The sequence below is a fragment of the Rana temporaria genome, chromosome 2, assembly GCF_905171775.1.
Source record: "Rana temporaria chromosome 2, aRanTem1.1, whole genome shotgun sequence".
Taxonomy (NCBI): domain Eukaryota; kingdom Metazoa; phylum Chordata; class Amphibia; order Anura; family Ranidae; genus Rana; species Rana temporaria.
The window spans coordinates 420,408,869-420,430,080 of NC_053490.1; the positions used below are offsets into that span (position 1 = coordinate 420,408,869).

Genomic DNA, 21,212 nt, shown 5'->3' on the forward strand with positions numbered 1-21,212 from the left:
GTTACCTCTGCTGGATCTACATACAACCTCTTAAAGATTAGCTAAACTGTGGAAACTGTACCCATTACCAACTTACCATGCCTTGCTCTCTGTGGAAGTGGCCATCTTAGTAGAGACAGGTTTTGGCTATTTCAAGTCAGAGAACACAGCAAGAACATTAATAGCAAAACCAAATCTCACTCCAAATCTCCTGAGACTAGCAGTTGGATGCAGCAGTGCCTGAGATCTCATACTGTAAATATTCCTCAATGAAGCTGTAGGCATAGGAGTGCCTAGGGATGCTTACATACTAGGCAGTGCATTGCTATTTTTCAGAAGGAAATTCAGACAAAGGGAACATTTTCAAGGTACTGCTAAGGCACAAATAACCTTTATAAAAGCCCCATAACAGCAGATTTTAAATTCAAGATCAGAAAAAAAAAAAAGATACACAATGGCTCAAAACGGTTATGCCGCTTACACACGATCGGACATTCCGACAACATTACGCCGCTTACACACGATCGGACATTCCGACAACAAACCGTTGATTTTTTTTCCGGCGGATGTTGCTCAAACTTGTCTTGCATACACACGATCGCACACATGTTGTTGGAAATTCCGAACACCAAGAACACAGTCACGTACAACAGCACTATAAAGGGGAAGTTCAATACCAAGTGCGCCACCCTTTGGGCTCCTTCTGCTAATGTTATTAGGAGTTTGATGAGAGACGATTTGCGCTTTTCAGCCTTGTGCAGACCGTTACAGCGTGACGAATGTGCTATCTCCATTACAAACGCTAGTTTTACCAGACTGAGCGCTTCCATCTCGTACTTGATTTAGAGCATGCATGGAATTTTGTGCGTCGGAATTGTCTACACGTGCTTGGAATTTACGAGAACCGATTTTGTTGTCAGAAAATTTGAAAACCAGCTCTCAAATTTTTGTTGGCGGAAATTCCGACAGCAAATGTCCGATGGAGCCTACACACGGTCGGAATTACCGTCAACAAGCTTCAATCGAACATTTGTTATCGTAAATTCCGATCGTGTGTACGCGGCATTACAATATACAGGTAAACTAGATAAATTTGTCTTCATGTTAACCTCCTGGGATCCCCTGCACAGAAGCCCTAAGACCCCTTTCACATTGAGGAGTTTTTCAGGCGGTACAGCACTAAAAATAGCGCTGCTATACCGCCTGAAAAACTCCTGCCCAGCTACCTCAATGTGAAAGCCGGAGGGCTTTCACACTGAGGCAATGCGCTGGCGGGAGACAAAAAAAATCTCCTGTCAGCAGCATCTTTGGAGCGGTGAGAGGAGTGGCGTGTATACAATGGGAAACCGTGGCAATACCGCCCGCAATGCGCCTCTATAGAGGCGCATTGCGGGCGGTATTAACCCTTTATCGGCCGATAGCAGGGGTTAATACCGCACCGCTAGCGGCCGATTCCCGCGGCAATCCCGGCGGTATAGCGCCGCTATTTTTAGCGGCGATATACCGCCACCGCGGCTACAGGTCCAATGTGAAAGGGGCCTTAGGGTGTGAGTGAGCACCATTGTCTATTTCACTATGTTTATACATGGAGACCCAACTGAATAAATACATGCAGCATTGATGAGTTAATAAAATATTAGCAATCGTGAACCAGACTCATTATTAGTAACTAAAATAAAAAAAAAGCTGCATAAATCACAAACTGGTAATCTAAACACCAGGGCTGTTTTTTTTCATCCACTTTAAAAAGAAAAATGGGGTTCAAGTGGGGAATATATATAATTTACTGTGCATTATTGTCCAAAAGACCACACGGCTATTTATGAAAATGCAAATACGAAGTAGGAAATGCAATAAAATCCACTTCCCGTTACTTTACTAAATAACCGTAATTTACTTTACATATATAAGTGGGCTTACACAATAAGTTCTCTTTTAATAGCTGCCTTGACCACAGTATAAACACTTACCCTAACCTGCACTACACTTACGCCATTAAATACCTATTGCTTCTAACATTAAATCAATTACCTTGACACTATAGTGGTCCTTGGAATAAAACACCTTTTAAACACAGTTCAAGTATTTACTAAACAAGTCTAATTCTGGCTGGATTTCCACTACTTTGGCAAAATCCACCACTTTTATTTGGCTAATCATGGGTTTCTTTTCACTGAAATCACTTTAGATCTTTTCAATGTTTTCTGCCAAGACCTACTTCTGCCCGCTCACATTATTATGAAGAGGAATGTGCAATCCACGCTGCTTCCAGGGCAAATCCTCTATGCACCTTAACCACTTAAGACCCGGACCTTTAGGCAGCTAAAGGACCCGGCCAGTTTTTGCGATTCGGCACTGCGTCGCTTTAACTGACAATTGCGCGGTCGTGCGACGTGGCTCCCAAACAAAATTGGCGTCCTTTTTTTCCCAAAAGCTTTCTTTTGGTGGTATTTGATCACCTCTGCGTTTTTTATTTTTTGCGCTATAAACAAAAATAGAGCGACAATTTTGAAAAAAAAATCAATATTTTTTACTTTTTGCTATAATAAAAAGTGGTGCAGTGAGTAGCACTTTCGCCTAGCAGCAAAAGGTTCGCTGGTTCGAATCCCAACCACGACACCATCTGCCTGGAGTTTGCATGTTCTCCCTGTGTCTGCGTGGGTTTCCTCCGGGTACTCCGGTTTCCTCCCACACTCCAAAGACATGCTGGTAGGTAAATTGGATCTCGTCCAAATTGGCCCAGTATATATATATGTATATATGTGTGTATGACTGTGTGTCCCTAGCGTGTCATGGTCCTACGAAGTAAAAATGACCGCACCAGCCAAGCAGATACTGGCTGGAAAAAGCGCCCAGAGGCGATTCAGTTCGCATGCGTTGCGCTATACAAGTCATTCATTCAATAAATATCCCCCAAAAATATATAAAAAAAAAATTCCTCAGTTTAGGCCGAAACTTATTCTACCTATTTTTGTTAAAAAAAAAAAAAAAAAAAAAAAAAAATCGCCATAAGCGTTTATCGGTTGGTTTGCGCAAAATTTATAGAGTTATTGTTATAGTTTTATTGCATTTTTATAAAAAAATTTTTTTTACTACTAAATGGCGCTGATTAGCGTTTTTTTTGTGACTGCGACATTATGGCGGACACTTCAGACAATTTTGACACATTTTAGGGACCATTGTCATTTTCACAGCAAAAAATGCATTTAAAATGCATTGTTTACTGTGAAAATGACAATTGCAGTTTGGGAGTTAACCACAAGGGGGCGCTGATGGGGTTATTTATGACCTCATCTGTGTTTCTAACTGTAGGGGTGTGTGGCTGTAGGTGTGACGTCATCGATTGTGATTCCCTAAAAAAGGGAACACAAGATTGATGACGGTGCCACAGAGAAGAACGGGGAAGCTGTGTTTACACACGGCTCTCCCCGTTCTTCAGCTCCGGGGACCGATCGCGGGACTCCAGCGGCGATTAGGTGCCGCGGTCACGGAGCTTCGGACCAGGTCGCGTGCACGCGCCCGCGGCGTGCGCGACCCCACGGCTGGGCTTAAAGGGCAGCGTACAGGTACGTTGATGTGCCCAGCCGTGCCATTCTGCCAACGTAAATCGGCGTGAAGGGGTCCTTAAGTGGTTAAGGCTGGGTTCACACTAGAGATCGCAGAGGTTTACAGCAGGAGTCCGGTGCGTCTCCATTCACTGTTTCAGGTCCGATTTCAGCCCGAATCTTGGCCTAAATTCGGACCTGAAACAAACCAAAAACACACAGAGCTCCTGTGTAATTCGCTCTAGCCAATCGGCAGCCAGGCTGAGCGGCGAAGAGGATCTTGGGACCGCGCGTGGGACTTTCGAGGGGTCAGGTAAGTATAACGGTATCTCGGGGGGGCGGCAGCACCAGATGTTTTTTCACCTTAATGCATAGATTGCATTAAAGTGGAGTTCCACCCATAAATATAACATTACATCAGTAGTTTTTAAAAAAATGTCATTAGTCCTTTAAGAAAAAAACATTTTTTTTTTAGATGCCTTCAAAGTGTTGTTGCTAGGCAGAATAGTTAATCTTCCCTCTTCCTGCACCTAGGTGCTTAAGCTTCCTAACCTACACCGCACAGACTCCTGGGAATGTAGTGGGTGTAACTTTCCAGGAGTCTGTGCACTCCCCAGTCTCGAAGAATCATGTGACTTGGACAGTACAGGTGCTGAAACCTGATCTGAAACCTATTACACTGCTTGTGCAGCACTAAGCATGTGCGAGATCTGCAAGGCTGAAATCAAGGAAGTCATACAGTCTGGCTTCATGATGCCCACACTTAAGATGGCCCCAATTTCTATTTTATAAAGTGTCCAAATGCTGTAACAACCTAACCAAACGGACCTTAGTTTACAGACTAACTTTACTAGAATACATTAAGCTTGAGTATTACAGGGGTATTTATATTTAAAAAGTGAAATTGTGGCCGGAACTCCGCTTTAAGGTGAAAAAACGTTTTACTTTACAACTCCTTTAATGTACCTATCCATACAAGACCTAGTAGCTACATCAGCTTTCTATAACAAAACTTATGCCCCGTACACACGATCAGAAATTCTGACAGCAAAAGTCCGATGTGAGCTTTTGAACGGAAATTCCGACCGTGTATATGCTCCATCGGACTTTTGCTGTCGGAATTTCCGCCAACAAAATATTGAGAACTGAAAAAATTCCTATCGGAAAATCCGATCGTCTGTAGCAATTTCCGACGTGCAAAATTCCGTCCCATGCTCAGAAACAATTTGACGTATGCTCGGAAGCATTGAACTACATTTTCTCGGCTCATCGTAGTGTTGTACGTCGCCGTGTTCTTGACGAACGAAAGTTCAGAGAGCTTTTGTGTGACCGTGTGTAGGCAAGCCAAGCTTGAGCGGAATTCCGTCAGAAAAACCATCCAAGGTTTTTCCGATGGAAAATCCAATCGTGTGTACGTGGCATTAGGCTGTGCATGAGGTACCGGTGAACCACATATCTACTCTACATTATGGGATGGTCCACTTATTCATTCTTTGATCACGTCTGTGCAAGTATATGGGCAATGCACTGGAGGCTTAGGTGTGAACATCTAACGATTTGTCTGCAGCCTTATATGGCTAATTCTGGTAATGCTTAGGTTACCAAGACCTCTTTCACACTGACATGTTTTGTCAGGCGGTTCAGCGCTAAAAATAGCGCTGCTATACCTCCTGAAAAAATCGTACCCTGCAGGCTTCAATGTGAAAGCCCGAAGGCTTTCACTCTGAAGCGGTGCTCTAGCAGGACCGCTCCATAAGTCCTGCTAGCCGCATCTTTGGAGCGGTATAGGAAATCAATGGGAAACCGCGGTAATAACGCCCCCCATTTGTGCCTCTACAGAGGCGCATTGCGGCCGGTATTAACCCTTTTTCGGCCGTTAGCGGGGGTTAAAACCGCACAGCTAGTGGCCGAAAATATCGCGGTAAATACGACGCTAAAAATCGCACCGCTATACCGTCACCGCACCTCCACTGCCCTGTGTGAAAGGGGCCTTAGGCCAATGGCTGCGAGTGCTGATTGGATGCTGTTTTTTTTAGCATGCTCGTTTGACAGAACCTGGTTGTATAGCAGCTTCTGTTGTATGAGGAGCTGTACACAGCTTTCTGCTGAACCGGCTGTAATGGCACGATTTCTAGCTCATGTGTACCCAGCTTAAGCCAATGTGTTGACTAACTGTTCAAATGTAAGGCCCAGTTCACACTTGTGCGATGCCAGACATTGCATGTAATTTGGATGTAATCCGCAGCGCACTGCTGTTCACATTACATGCAATGTCTGTGCGGTGAGATATCAGCCATACAGATAGTATGGCTGATATCGCAGCGCATTTGATCCAGACACACAGGACCCTTTTTTCTGTTCGGACCAGAATCGGATTGCATGTGTGTTCACACATACAGTAGGTGAACCCAATTTTGTGTCAATCTCGCTCTCTTTCTCGGCGAGATTGAGCACCTACGAGCCCCATCGCGGGAGCCAGCGCCGAGCTGGCTTGCCGCGATGGAGACAGAGCCGTCATAGAAGCGACGGGAGATCCGACTTGGATTCCCGCCAATTCTACACGTGTGCGGCATGAATCCACGTGGTAGGTATCACATGGGTAGGTACAGAGCATGATGGGACTGTGAGGCCTATATAGGTCCGACGCAAGGCGCGCATCCGTCATTTCAGCGAGAAGGACCGGCGTGTCAACATCGGGAGAAGAAGAGAAGTGAAGAACATGACGTCACAGCACGGAAGAAGAACTCACAGCATGGAAGAAGACGTACAGCACGGAAGAAGGGACCGGACAGCGAGACGAAGAACCGGGGTGCGACGAGTCAACAGCGGAGAGCGGCGAACATAGAAGGAGACCCCCCGGATAGCGGAGAAGACCCGTCGGGATAGCGGAAGAAGAAGAGCCCCGCCGAAGACGCCGGGGGGGTGGGGGCTTTTTTAAAAGCCACCCCCCCGGCGGTGGAAGAGAACCAGACGGCGGCCCCCACCCACCCGAAGACGTCAAAGAAGAAGCTCCCCCTGGTAAAAGAGCTAATAAAGAAGACAGGGGGCGGCCTCCGGAGCAGACTAATAAAATATTTTAATACCCTGTGTGGTTTGTGTTTTTACCACTTTTCTTGCAGGTGAATGGGTAGGGGTACGATGTACCCCATACTCATTCACTTAGGGTGGGGGGCCGGTATCTGGGGGCCCCCTTATTAAAGGGGGCTCCCAGATTCCGATAAGCCTCCCGCCCGCATACCCCGACAACCAACGGCCAGGGTTGTCGGGAAGGGGCCCTGTCCTCATCAACATGGGGACAGGGTGCTCTGAGGTGGGGGGGGCCGCAGTGCGCCCCCCTGCCCCAGAGCACCCAACCCCCCCATGTTGAGGGCATGCAGCCTGGTACGGCTCAGGAGGGGGGGGGGGGGGGCGCTCGCTCGTCCCCACTCCCTTCCTGGCTGGCCGGGTAGCGTGCTTTGGATACGGGTCTGGTATGGATTGTAGGGGGACCCCCTACGCCGTTTTTTTCGGCGTAGGGGGGCTCTCCTTACAACCCATAACAGACCTAAGGGCCCGGTATGCTCCTGAGGGGGGGACCCATGCCGGATTTTTATTTAAAATCCGGCGGGGACTTCCCCCTCAGGATTCATAACAAACGCCGCACACGTGTAGAATTGGCGGGAATCCAAGTCGGATCTCCCGTCGCTTCTATGACGCGCTTGCTGGGATGTGCTGTCACTATTCCAGTGAGTGCGAAATGTCGGCGAGATCTCGGCACCATGTCGCCGAGTATCAGCGCGACGCTGTCGTGCTAAAAACACAATATCACAAACACCTACTGTATGCGATTCGATTCATATCCAAACTGTCAATTCGCACTGCGATACGCAAGCTAAAATGGGGGTGTCGTTAAGATATACAGTGGGGATGGAAAGTTTGGGCACCCCAGGTAAAAATTTGTATTAATGTGCATAACGAAGCCAAGGAAAGATGGAAAAATCTCCAAAAGGCATCAAATTACAGATTAGACATTCTTATATGTCAAAAAAAGTTAGATTTTATTTCCATCATTTACACTTTCAAAATTACAGAAAACAAAAAAATGGCATCTGCAAAAGTTTGGGCACCCTGCAGAGTTAATATCTTGTACTGCCCCCTTTGGCAAGTATCACAGCTTGAAAACGCTTTTTGTAGCCAGCCAAGAGTCTTTCAATTCTTGTTTCAGGTATCTTTGCCCATTCTTCCTTACAAAAGTCTTCCAGTTTTTTGAGATTTCTGGGCTGATTGTCACGCACTGCTCTTTTAAGGTCTATCCATAGATTTTCATTTATGTTGAGGTCAGGAGATTGTGAAGGCCATGGCAAAACCTTCAGTTTACGCCTCTTGATGTAATCCCCAGTGGATTTTAAGGTGTGTTTAGGATCATTATCCATTTGTAGAAGCCATGCTCTCTTTAAAGCGGAGGTTCATCCTAAAAGAATTATATACCATCCCGTCCAGCATACTTGCGTCAGCTACAGTATGGCTCTTTTTTTTTTGCGCTGTATTTACCGTTTAATCCCTCAGTTTCTTTTCAGACTCCCGCGGGAAGTAGGCGTTCCTATGAAGAGGGGAACATGATTGACGTCCGGCTATGGCGCGTCATGCGTTCCGAAAATAGCCGAAATAGGACTCGGCTGTATATGGCGCCTGCGCAGTCAGCTCCTAGTCCGTGCGCAGGCGCTGTATAGCGCCGAGACCTAGTCCGGCTATTTTCGGAACGCGTGACGCGCCATAGCCGGATGTCAATCATGTTCCCCTGTTCATAGGAACGCCTACTGAAAACAAACTGAAGGATTAAACGGTAAATACAGCGCAAAAAAAAAAAAGAATACTGTAGCTGACGCTAGTATGCTGGATGGGATGGTACATAGATGTTTTTTAGGGTGAACCTCCGCTTTAACTTCAGCTTTTTCACAGATGGCATCAAGTTACGATCCAAAATTTGCTGAAATTTTATTGAATCCATTTTTCCTTCTACTTGTGAAATGTTCCCTGTGCCACTGGCTGCAATACAACCCCAAAGCATGATTGATCCACCCCCGTGCTTAACAGTTGGACAGAGGTTCTTTTCATTAAATTCTGTGCCCTTTCTTCTCCAAACGTACCTTTGCTCATTCCGGCCAAAAAGTTCTAATTTAACCTCATCAGTCCACAGAACTTGTTTCCATGCATCAGGCTTGTCTATATGTTCATTTGCAAAGTTCAAACGCTGATTTTTGTGGTGAGGACGTAGAAGAGGTTTTCTTCTGATGACTCTTCCATGAAGACCATATTTGTACAAGTATCTCTTTATAGTGGAATAGTGTACCACAACTCCAGTGTCTGCCAGATCTTTCTGGAGGAATCGTGTAGTCAAACGTGGGTTTTGAATTGCTTTTCTCACAATCCTGCGAGCTATTCTGTCTGATATTTTTCTTGGTCTTCCAGATCTTGCTTTAACTTCCACTGTTCTTGATGACTGCCATTTCTTAATTACATTCCGAACAGAGGATATTGACATCTGAAAACGCTTTGCTATCTTCTTATAGCCTTCTCCAGCTTTGTGAGCGTCAACTATTTTCACTTTCAGTTTTCTAGACAACTGCTTAGAAGAACCCATGGTGCCGATTGTTGGGGCAAGGTCAGATGAGTCTGGGCATTTAAAACCTTTGAGATTGACAACACCTGGTCTTCCCAGACGATGATTGAGAAAAATCCATGACACTGGCAGGTCTCAGCTTTGCAAAGGGGGCAGTGCATGATATAAATTCTGAAGGGTGCCCAAACTTTTGCAGACAGCATTTTTTTTGTTTTCTGTCATTTTGAAAGCGTAAATGATGGAAATAAAATCTAACTTTTTTTGACATATAAGAATGTCTAATCTGTAATTTGATGCCTTTTGGAGATTTTTTCCATCTTTCCTTGGCTACGTTATGCACATTAACACAATTTTTTACCTGGGGTGCCCAAACTTTCGATCCCCACTGTAATGACACTCCCCAGCAGTTCTCATAGTGTGAACTGCCATGCGTGTCGGTTGCAATGCAGGAACCCGCAGTGGATTTGCGGTGTTCTCGCATCGCACAAGTGTAAACTGGGCCTTATGCCGCGTACACACGATCAGTTTTCTCTTGGACGGGAAAAACCGGCGGTGTGTAGACTCTTCAGCAGTTTTCCCGACGAGAAAACCGCCGAGAATCACAACGGGAAAATGTTCTAAATTTTCTCGTCGCGAATCGCTGTGGTTTTTTTCTCTGCAGTTTTCCCATAGGGAAACACGGCTAGGGAGCCTACACACAGCCGGTTTTCTCGACCAAGAGAAACCTGTCAGGAAAACTGGCCGTGTGTACATGGGGGTAAAGGCATCAAGCCGGTCCTCGGTTTTCCCGTCGGGTTTCTCGGCGGTGTTTTCACCAAACCGCTCGCAAAATGCCGCTGCAGAGGTTAAAAGCACCCCACTAGTGGCTGAAAAGTGCAGCAAAAAAGACAGCAAAGCGCCGCTAATGATAGCGGCACTTTACCGCCGACGCCCCCAATGCCTTGGTGTGAAAGTAGCCTAAATAGAGCTTTGTTAAAAAACTGTCTCCTAACTTTTTTAGCTGGCACCTAGATTGAAAGCAAATTCTTGTCTCTGTACATATTTGTAAAATCTTTCAGAAACCTATAGATTACGTACAGATACGTACTGTATACATATAGTGGGCCAGATTCACATAGGTTAGTGGATCTTTAGATCCGCGTAACCTATCTGATTTAAGATCCGCCGACGCAAGTTTTTAAAGCAAGTGGGTAATTCACAAAGCACTTACCTCAAAACTTGCGGCGGCGTATCGTAAATACCCGGCGGAATTCAAATTCCGCGGCTAGGGGGAGTGTACTATTCAAATCAGGCGCGTTCCCGCGCTGATCGAATAGCGCATGCGCCGTCCGCAAATTTACCCAGTGTGCATTGCGCTAAATGACGTCGCAAGGACGTCATTGGTTTCGACGTGAACGAAAATGGCGTCCAGCCCCATTCACGGGCGAGTTACGCAAACGACGTAACATTTTTAAATCGCGACGCGGGAACGACAGCCATACTTAACATTGGCTGTGCCTCATAGACCCAGGGGTAACTATCCGCCGGAAAAAGCCGAACGCAAACGGCGTAAAAAAAAAAAAAAAGCCGGGCGGTCGTTCGTTTCTGAATCGGCGTATCTCCTCTTTTGCATATTCGTCGCGTAAATAAACCGAAACGCCACCTAGCGGCCGGCCTGGAATTGCAGCCTAAGATCCGACGGTGTAACACAGTTACACCTGTCGGATCTTAGGCATATCTATGCGTAACTGATTCTATGAATCAGTCGCATGGATACGACCGACGAAACTCAGATATACGACGGTGTATCAGGAGATACACCGTCGTATCTCTATGTGAATCTGGCCCACTGTGTTATATGCATGTATATATTGGATATGTTGTCAGTTTAGCTGCAAATAGTGTCTACCAAACTTCTCCAAAAGGACAATTTTTTAAGGCAGCTGCTATCAGCAACTGTGGTTGATCTAAGACATATCAAGATATCCCTTAATGCCAAATGTTTTACCCAGAATGCCCAGCAGAGAAGCACTTTACGATCAGTGTGATAGCACCTTTCTGCCCTTCCAGTGATTGCCAGTCCCTTTCTATTATATTAACAATACAACTAGCCAACAAATACTATATTACATCGCCACTTACATTAGAAGCGGTCTCTGACCAGTACACAGCCCCGTAACACTAAATGAAACACCAGTGCAGCCAATTTCTTTATGACCTGTAATTTCTTAAAAGCTTTTACTTTCTATTCATTGAAATCTGAAAGAACAGAGATTTTTCTTTCCTTCCCCACCATAAATTGCCATGTACAATATGTGGTTAATTAACATCCCAGCTGCGGAGAGGCCTGCAAGACAAGGTTACAATCATTTTATAAATCTCTCTAATCAGCCCTGTTCTATTTTCTGGCCATTTTATCCCAAATGCTATCCCTGAAAGGGTATTTTTACAGTACATGTGGCAGCAAACCTTTTACAGAAATGTTTAACCTTCATATACAGAGCAACAACACAGTCTTCAGTGGTCTTCTAAAACGGCACATTCATTTGACACCATTTGTAAACTGCTGAGTAACGCTGCAAAACTAGATCCTTGGGTTAAAGAAAAAAAACAAAAGGTAATTTGTAAAAGTTTATACAGGAATAGTGGAGATGTAACAGAACTCTGAGATGTTTTCTATGTGCTTTCACTTGCCTCCGTTTTCTTTTTTTCCCCAGTTCTCTTCTAGTACCCTCTTTAAGGCTGGCCATACATTATACAATTTTCTTGTATAACCACTTAAGCCCCAAGCCTGTTTTTCAGATTCGGCGTTTACAAGACTAAAACATTTTTTTTTGCTAGAAAATTACTTAAAACCCCCAAACATTATATATATTTTTTTCTAACACCCTATAGAATAAAATGACGGTCATTGCAATACTTTTTGTCACACCGTATTTGCGCAGCGGTCTTACAAGCGCACTTCTTTTTTTGGAAAAAATTCACTTTTTTGAATTAAAAAATAAAACAATAAATTTGGCCCAATTTATTTATATATTGTGAAAGATAATGTTACGCCGAGTAAAATGATACCCAACATGTCACGCTTAAAAATTGCGCCCGCTCGTGGCATGGCGTCAAACTTTTACCCTTAAAAATCTCGATAGGCGACATTTAAAAAATTCTATAGGTTGCATTTTTTGAGTTACAGAGGAGGTCTAGGGCTATAATTATTGCTCTCGCTCTAACGATCGTGGCGATACCTCACTTGTGTGGTTTGAACACCGTTTTCATATGCGGGCGCTACTCACGTATGCGTTCGATTCTGCGCGCGAGCTCGTCGCGACGGGGCGCTTTAAAAAAAATTTTTTTGTTTTCTTATTTATTTTTATTGATTTTATAATTTTTTACACTGAAATAAAAAAAAATGTATCACTTTTATTCCTATTACAAGGAATGTAAACATCCCTTGTAATAGAAAAAAGCATGACAGGTCCTCTTAAATATGAGATCTGGGGTCAAAAAGACCTCAGATCTCATATTTAGACTTAAATGCAAAAAAAATAAAAAGATGGAAATTCTGTCATTTAAAAAAATGACAACAAAAAAAATGTCTCTTTAAGATGCTGGGCGGGACTGACGTTTTGACGTCACTTCCGCCCAGCAATGCTATGAGAACGGGTGGGGGCCATCTTGCCCTCACTCGCATCCTCACATAACAGACAGCAGCACCCGATCGTCTCCGCCGCTACCGACGGGTCCGGTAAGCGGCGGAGGGCGAGGGAGAGCGGCGGGGGGGGGGCCCTCTGCCGCCACCGATAACGGCGATCTCGCGGCGAATCCGCCGCGGAGACCGCCGTTATCGTTTACAGGCCCACCCACTGAAGAGATGGATATCTTGGTTGTGGCAGCAGCTGCTGCCGTTACCGAGATATTCATCTTTAAAAACAGGACGTATATATACAGTAGGCGGGCGTCAACCAGATAATTTTCCTGTAGATTTACCAACCACAAATTTTGTTTGCAATCAGGTCAATGCTGTATCCTGGCCTAGGCCAACAAGGCCCAGGCCTAGGGCAGCACTTTGCAGGGGGGCAGCACAGAAAGAGTCCCTGCCGGCTTGCGCTACACTATTAGTGTAGCGCCAGTCTTATGGGGTGGACTGGGCAGAGAGGCAAATCAGTCTAGTGCCCCCATAAAGCGGCCGCACTGCTTCTGGTATGCGGGTGGCCAGCATTGCGCAACTGTGGGGGGGGGGGGGGGTTGGTGCTTCTAATTTTGACTGTACTATCAACCTGGATCACAAACCTTCACCGTGCTATGTATTTTCTGCTGCACCATTGGCATGGTTATATCTTCTTAGTCCTCTCCATAAAATTATCAGAAGTTTGTGCCTAAAGTAGAACTATAGGCACACTTTTTTCCCCCAGTCATTTTGGATACAGTAAGGGAGGGTTATAGTCCCGGTTAGTTTATTTTTTACCATCCCTGGCCAATTGCAGAGATTTCCCTTCACTGCCTGCCCCATAGCCAAACAGGAAGTAAGAGGAAATCTATGCAAATTAAGGGACTCAATTGCCCCCCCAGGCCCTCAGAACTAGTGTCGCCCCCACTCGAAATGTTCAGGGCGGGTCTTAAACAGCAAGGGGTGTGGCCTTGACAAAAAGGGGTGGGTCATATTTAAATTAGGGGGTGCACGAGTTTAGTTAGGCCTAGGGCAGCACAAAACCTAAATCAGGTAGGCCCTTGCACTACATAGCTGATCTAGAGAAAATTAAATAAGAACATGTTATAATGTATGGCCAGCCTTACATTTATTTGCTCTTGGCTTTCTTTCGTATTCATACAGTAAACTTCTGATGCATCATATCAATGTAAATGTATTAATATCTAAAAAATGTGATAATGCTGCTGCAATCTGACAAATACTACCTAAATCCAATAATATGTATTATTTGTCAGATTGCAGCAACGCTATCACATTTTTTAGATATTCATTCATTGTTGTTTTGTGATAACATCCTGGTGATAGCAGCAACTAGATTTATTGCGCATGGATTATGTCACCACTAGGTGGCAGCGCACAACTATCACATATCCCAATGTAAAATGTATTATGAGGTCTTTTCCCAGTACAATATCAACAAAGAGGAGGCGGTCACTAAAAGCATCAGCGGTCCAGTGCCGTTGTTTGCTGTGTCCCCGGATACAGAAGAGGGCGTTAGGGCTACATTCACACTAGCCTGCTTTTTTACTGTACAGGCTAGTTCAGTGCCAGGTCCACTAGGGGGCAGTTAAACAGAGCCTTGAAAAAGTATTCATGCCCCTTGAAATTTTAAACAATTTGTCATGTTACAACCAAAAATTTAAATGTATTTTATTGGGATTTTATGTGATAGACCAACACAAAAGTGGCACAAAAGTGTGAAGTGGAAAAAAATGATAAATGGTTTTCAGTTTTTTTTGCAAATAAATATCTGAAAAGTGTGGCGAGAATTTGTATTCAGCTTCCGTTACTCCGATACCCCTAAAAAAAAAAAATCTAGTGCCATCAAGTCACCCAATTAGTAAATAAAGTCCACCTGTGTGTAATTTAATCTCAGTATAAATACAGCTGTTCTGTGAAGCCCTCAGAAGTTTTTTAGAGAACCTTAGTGAACAAACAGCATCATGAAGGTCAAGGAACACACCAGACAAGTCTGGGATAAAGTTGTGAAGAAGTTCAAAGCAGAGTGAGGTTTAAATATGGCAAGCTTCAAACATCTCACGGAGCACTGTTCAATCCATCATCCGAAAATGGAAAGAGTATGGCACTACTGCAAACCATCCAAGACATGGCCGTCCACCTAAACTTACAGGCCGGGCAAGGCGAGCATTAATCAAAGAAGCAGCCAAGAGGCTCATGGTAACAATTAGTCGTGCATTCCACAAATCTGGCTCTTATGAAAGCGTGGCAGGAAGAAAGCCATTGTTAAAGGAAAGCCATAAGAAGTCAGTTTGCAGTTTGTGAGAAGCCATGTGGGGGACACAGCAAACATGTGGAAGAAGGTGCTCTGGTCAGATGAGACCAAAATTTTACTTTTTGGCCTAAAAGCAAATAACTATGTGTGGTAGAAAACTAACACTGCACATCACCCTAAACACACTGCCCCACCATGAAACATGGTGGTCTCGGCATCATGTTGTGGGGATGCTTTTCTTCAGCAGGGACAGGGAAGCTGGTCAGAGTTGATGGAAAGATGGATGGAGCCAAATACAGGGCAATCTTAGAAGAAAGCCTGTAATGCCGCGTACACACGATCAGATTTTCCGTCGGAAAAACCTTGGATGGTTTTTCCGACGGAATTCCACTCAAGCTTGGCTTGCATACACATGATAACACAAAAATTCTCGGAACTTTCGTCGCTCAAAAACGAGGTGACGTACAACACTATGACGAGCCGAGAAAATGAAGTTCAATGCTTCTGGGCATGCGTCAAATTGTTTCCGAGCATGCGTCGGAATTTTGCGCATCGGAATTACTACACACGTTTGGATTTTCTGATTCTGAATTTTTTTTCCATCTGAAAATTTGAGAACCAGCTCTCAATCTTTTGTTGGCAGTCGGAATTTCCCTTCAAAAGCTCACATCTGACTTTTGCTGTCGGAATTCCCGATCGTGTGTACGGGGCATTAGAGTCTGCAAAAGACTTGAGACTGGGGATGAGGGTTATCATCCAGCAGGACAACAACCCTCAACATACAGACAGACCTCCAATGGAGCAAAGCATTATCATGTGTTAAGCCTCGTACACACGCTTAGATTTTCGGACGACCGAAACATTTCCGTTTTTTTTGTGGCATGCTAGTCTCATGTCAAAAGTGAAGAGGTTACTCACAATACGGTAATTTTCGTACGACAGAATACGTCAGAATGTGACGTAATGTGTGGAATCGTTTTATATGTATTCTGTCGTTTCTGAGCATGCGTAGTCTTGCTCTTACAATTTTATTCGTACGAAAACCATACTAATTAAAACGAAAATCGGACGTGGAGTTCACATCCGACAAAAATGTTATAGTCTGCACATCCAGCTACCAGTGTCCATCAGTGCCGCCTTATCAGTAAAGAAGAAAACTTACTTAATTACAACATTTTATAAACGGAAATTTTTTCGATCTTGTTCGGTTTTGTTTTGCCAAAAATAATAACCGCAGAGGTGATCAAATACCACCAAAAGAAAGCTCTATTTGTGGGAACAAAATGATAAAATGTTTGGGTACAGTGTAGCATGACCTTGCAATTGTCATTTAAACAATGACAGCGCAGAAAGCTGAAAATTGGCTTGGGCAGGAAGGGGGGTAAGTGTCTGGTTTTGAAGTGGTTAAATAAAAAATTCTTTGTCAACAAGGAGGAACAAAAGAAGGCCCAATATGTTGTCATTCACAGAAAAAAAAATGGTGGCATAAACTTGTTTGAACACAAAACAATCATTTCTGGAATCGATTGCGCCATCTAAACTGACATTTTACATTGTAACTATATTAAACAAGACTCTAATCATAGAAGTGGAGGTGTTGGCTTGAAGATGCATTTTTATTGGCTGCCTTTATTGGCCTTCTTCCCTTGTAACATTACACAACAGGAGCGGCTGCTCTTCATTAAAGGCCATTTGAAGCATACCAACTTCCAGATCCCAGGTCACGTTCCACTCTTTACATGGGGTCTTCTGCATTCTGCTACCATGAATCATCTGCTACTATGCATTAACTAGACTAATAAGTACAATACTTGAAATTAATTATAAGGCTTAATTTCCATGGACGTTTTTACAGCCACTTTTTTTAGCCTTTTTTACAGCTTAAAAACGCCTGTACAGCGTTTCCAAACAGCGTTTTTGGAGCTTAAAAAAGCTGCGGTAGCGGTTTTAGCGTTTTTGAGCGTTTTTTAACATCTGCCGTTTTTACAGCTCTAAGGCTGGAGCTTCAGAACGCACTGGTCCTGTTTTTTTTTTTTTTTGCAGCTTAAAAACGGCTCAGCCATCTTCAGCTCAAAAACGTCATGGTGGGCATGAGGCCATAGACTAACATGGAGAGCCGTTTTTAAGCTGCAAAAAAAAGCTCAGAAAAGTGGCTGTAAAAACGTCCAAAAACGTCCATGGAAATGAAGCCTAACGTTAAACAAGTCATTCATTTAAAAAAAAAAAAAAAATTCACAAACCAGTACAAAAGATCAAAAAGTAAACCATAAACTGCTGAGTGCTACAAGTGTATCTGCTGCAGTCCCAGGTGAAAGTGTAATCTGTTCATGTATTATTGTCGCTGATCCCACAAGCCTTATGCCGCGTACACACGACCGTTTTTCGGGTTGTAAAAAATGACGTTTTTAATGGTCTAGAAAAAACAACGTTTTTTTCAACCCGATCGTTAAACCGGCCTTGCCTACACACGATCGTGAAAAAAAAAATGCTCTAGCAAAGCGCGGTGACGTACAACACGTACGACAGCACTATGAAGGGGAAGTTCCATTCGGATGACGCCACCCTTGGGGCTACTTTAGCTGATTTTGTGTTGGTAAAAGACGATTCGCGCTTTTCGGTCTGTTACAGCGTGATGAATGTGCTTACTCCATTACTCACGCTAGTTTTACCAGAACGAGCGCTCCCGTCTCATAACTTGCTTCTGAGCATGCACGTTTTTTTCACGTCGTTAACCACTTAAGACCCGGACCTTTAGGCAGCTAAAGGACCCGGCCAGGTTTTGCGATTCGGCACTGCGTCGCTTTAACAGACAATTGTGCGACGTGGCTCTTAAACAAAATTGGCGTCCTTATTTCCCCACAAATAGAGCTTTCTTTTGGTGGTATTTGATCACCTCTGCGGTTTTTATTTTTTTGAGCTTTAAACAAAAATAGAGCGACAATTTTGAAAAAAATGCAATATTTTTTACTTTTGCTAAAATAAACATCCCCCAAAAACATATAAAAAAAACATATTTTTTCCTCAGTTTAGGCAGATACATATTCTTCGACCTAATTTTGGTTAAAAAAAAAAATCGCAATAAGCGTTTATCGGTTGGTTTGCGCAAAATGTATAACGTTTACAAAATAGGGGATAGTTTTATTGCATTTTTATAAAAAAAATTTTTTTACTACTAATGGTGGCGATCAGCGATTTTTTCCGTGACTGCGACATTATGGCGGACACTTTGGACAATTTTGACACATTTTTGGGACCATTGTCATTTTCAGAGCAAAAATGCATTTGAAATGCATTGTTTACTGTGAAAATTACAATTGCAGTTTGGGAGTTAACCACAAGGGGGCGCTGAAGGGGTTATGTATGACCTAATATGTGTTTCTAACTGTAGGGGGGTGTGGCTGTAGGTGTGATGTCATCGATTGTGTATCCTTATAAAAGGGATCACACGATCGATGGTGCCGCCAACTCCGGGGACCGATCGCGCGACTCCAGCAGCGATCGCGTCCGCGGGTCCCGGAGTGTCGGACCGGGTCACGGGCGCGTGCCTGCGACCCACGGCTTGGCACTAGCACAGAACATACGTGCATGTGCCCAGCCGTGCCATTCTGTCGACGTAAATGTGCAGGAGGCTGTCCTTAAGTGGTTAAAGCCCACACACTATAATTTTTTACGACGTTAAAAACGACAACGTTAAAAATTTCGTGAAAAATTAGAGCATGTTCTAAATTTTTAATGGCCATTTTTTACATCGTGAAAAATGCTCTAGGAGGCCACACACGATCGTTTTTAATGACATTAAAAAAACGTCATTTTTTACAACCCGAAAAACGGTCGTGTGTACACGGCATCAGTTCTATGTACAATGTAATGCACATAACACATTTGTAGTCTGTACTGACACATCAATGGGGGGATGCAATGTAGCATTCACAACACTTTTCTGGTGGCGGGGTCCCTTTAAAATTACATGTGCCTAAAGCTGGGCAAAGATCGTTTTTTTTTTTTTATCAAAAAAAAAAAAAAAACTTGAATGGATTCCCCCATTTACACATTTAAGGTGGGATCCTGTCTGCTGTGCCTGTATTCTGACAGTGGAACTCCTTCGCTGACAGAATACACTGATCAGCGCAGCAGCCGAATTAAACATTTCCAACATTCCAGTTCGAGGGAAGCCGATAATTAGTTCAACTTCTCTCTAGCGCAGTGTTTCTCAACCTGGGGGTCGGGACCCCCTTGGGGGTCAAATGATGATTTGCCAGGGGGTCACCAAATCCTGGGCTGTTCCTGGAGCCTGCAGCCGCCCATTCAGTTCACGGCATGGCTGGGGGCCAGAGACTAGAAGTCAGCTGACGTGAGGAATGTGAAGTGGGAGAGGCTGGAGGAGACCCTATCTCTTGATTTCAGCATAGGTGTCACTGCTACGAGACACCACAAAGTCGGAGACACCGTGAATGCGGAGTAACTCTACCTGTGATTATAGTTGCCATTAAAAGTCCCCACTACAGTTCTCAGATCAGCAGATGACCTTGATTAAGAGCACCTAAGTTGACTGATCAGAACTCCCCCAGCACTGCCACTGATCCTATTAACCCCACCCCCACCAAGGAATAAGAGAAGGAATAAAAATAGAGACTACATGGAAGGAAGAGAAAAAGAGGGGAAGGAACAAAGAAAAAGGGCTAGAGAGAGGGATGGGGAAAAAAAAGGGGAAAGAAAGGAGAACAAAGAGAAAGAGGGGTACATCCTCAAATGTACCTTAAGGGGTTTTAATACTGTATGAGTGGAAGGGACTCAGGGAGCGCTAAATGTCCGTGGGTTAGGGGCACAAATTACTTGCCTTGGGTGCTGACAACCCACGCTACGAAAATAATTTTACCGTTAGGTGTCCCCGCAACTTGGGAAATTTTATCAAGGGGTCACGACACTAGAAAGGTTGAGAACCACTGTTCTAGCGGAAAGGACCATCTAAATTTGTGCGGTCCCTTTTGAGCCATCTATGGACAGTTCACCACTTCAGCACCGGAAGGTTTAGGCCTATTTTTGCGATACGGCACTGCGTTACTTTAGCCGACAATTGCGCGGTCGTGCAACGATGTACCCAAATAAAATATTGATACTAAAATAGACAATATTTTTTACATTCTGCTAGAAAACAATTCCAATAAATAAAAAAAAAAATGTCTTCATAAATTTAAGTCAATATGTATTTTGCTACATGTTTTTGGTGGAAAAAAATCCAATAAGCGTATATTGATTGGTTTGCGCAAAAGTTATAGTGTCTACAAACTACGGGATATATTTATGGAAAAAATAATTCTACTAGCAATGGCAGCGATCTGCGTTTTTTAGTGGGACTGCGACATTGTGGTGGACAGATCAGACACTAATTGACACTTCTTGGGGACCAGTGACACCAATGCTAAAAAAAAAATGCGCTGTACTAATGACACTGGCAGGGGAATAGGTTAACATCAGGGGCGATCAAAGGGTTCAATATGCTCCGAGGGAGTGCTTTCTAGCTGTGTGGGGGGTGCCTTTAGCTGTGAAAAGACAGAGATCCGTGTCCCTGCTTAGCAGAAACACAGGATCTCTGTCTCCGCCAATTAGCAGAACGGCGATCTACCTTGTTTACATAGGCAGACCACCGTTCTGCCTCTCTCGGGAACGACTCGCTGTTTGGCTCCCGCTGTGTAATCACAGCACGAGTGGGTCGCCAGCGACGCACCTTCACGCCGCAGACACAGTGGAGTGAAATCATGTACCTGTACGTGATTTTGTGCACAGGAGCCACCGCCCCGCTGTATATGTATGTGTGAAGGTGGGCAAGGGGTTAATTCAGGAAAGCCTTGGGACAGTTTTCTTTCTAGGTCCAACATGTGGGACAGATTCAAGTCATTCTAATTTCTGCCACTTCTAAAATCTGTCACTATGGCTGCGAGAATTTAAAAAAATAATTAAAGTGTCACTAAACCCTGATAATAAAAAACTACCAATAAATGGTGTATTGCACGCTGTTCATACTCACTATGGGATACGTTTTCTGTATTCTGCAAAAAACCTGGTTGATCCTGCGCTCTCTATCTCCACTTTCTGTTTATGTCCCCTGTTCATCTAGGGATTTTGCAGCTGTGGTGGCAAATCTGCACATGTTCAGTTTTCATTAGGTTTCTA

The 21,212-nt window shown here is 44.0% G+C and overlaps 1 protein-coding gene across 1 annotated transcript in view; it reads right to left on the minus strand.

The window, feature by feature from the left end:
* PDK3 (pyruvate dehydrogenase kinase 3) overlaps positions 1-21,212 on the minus strand; it is a 122,513-nt gene that overhangs the window by 59,560 nt on the left and 41,741 nt on the right. The window lies entirely within an intron of this gene.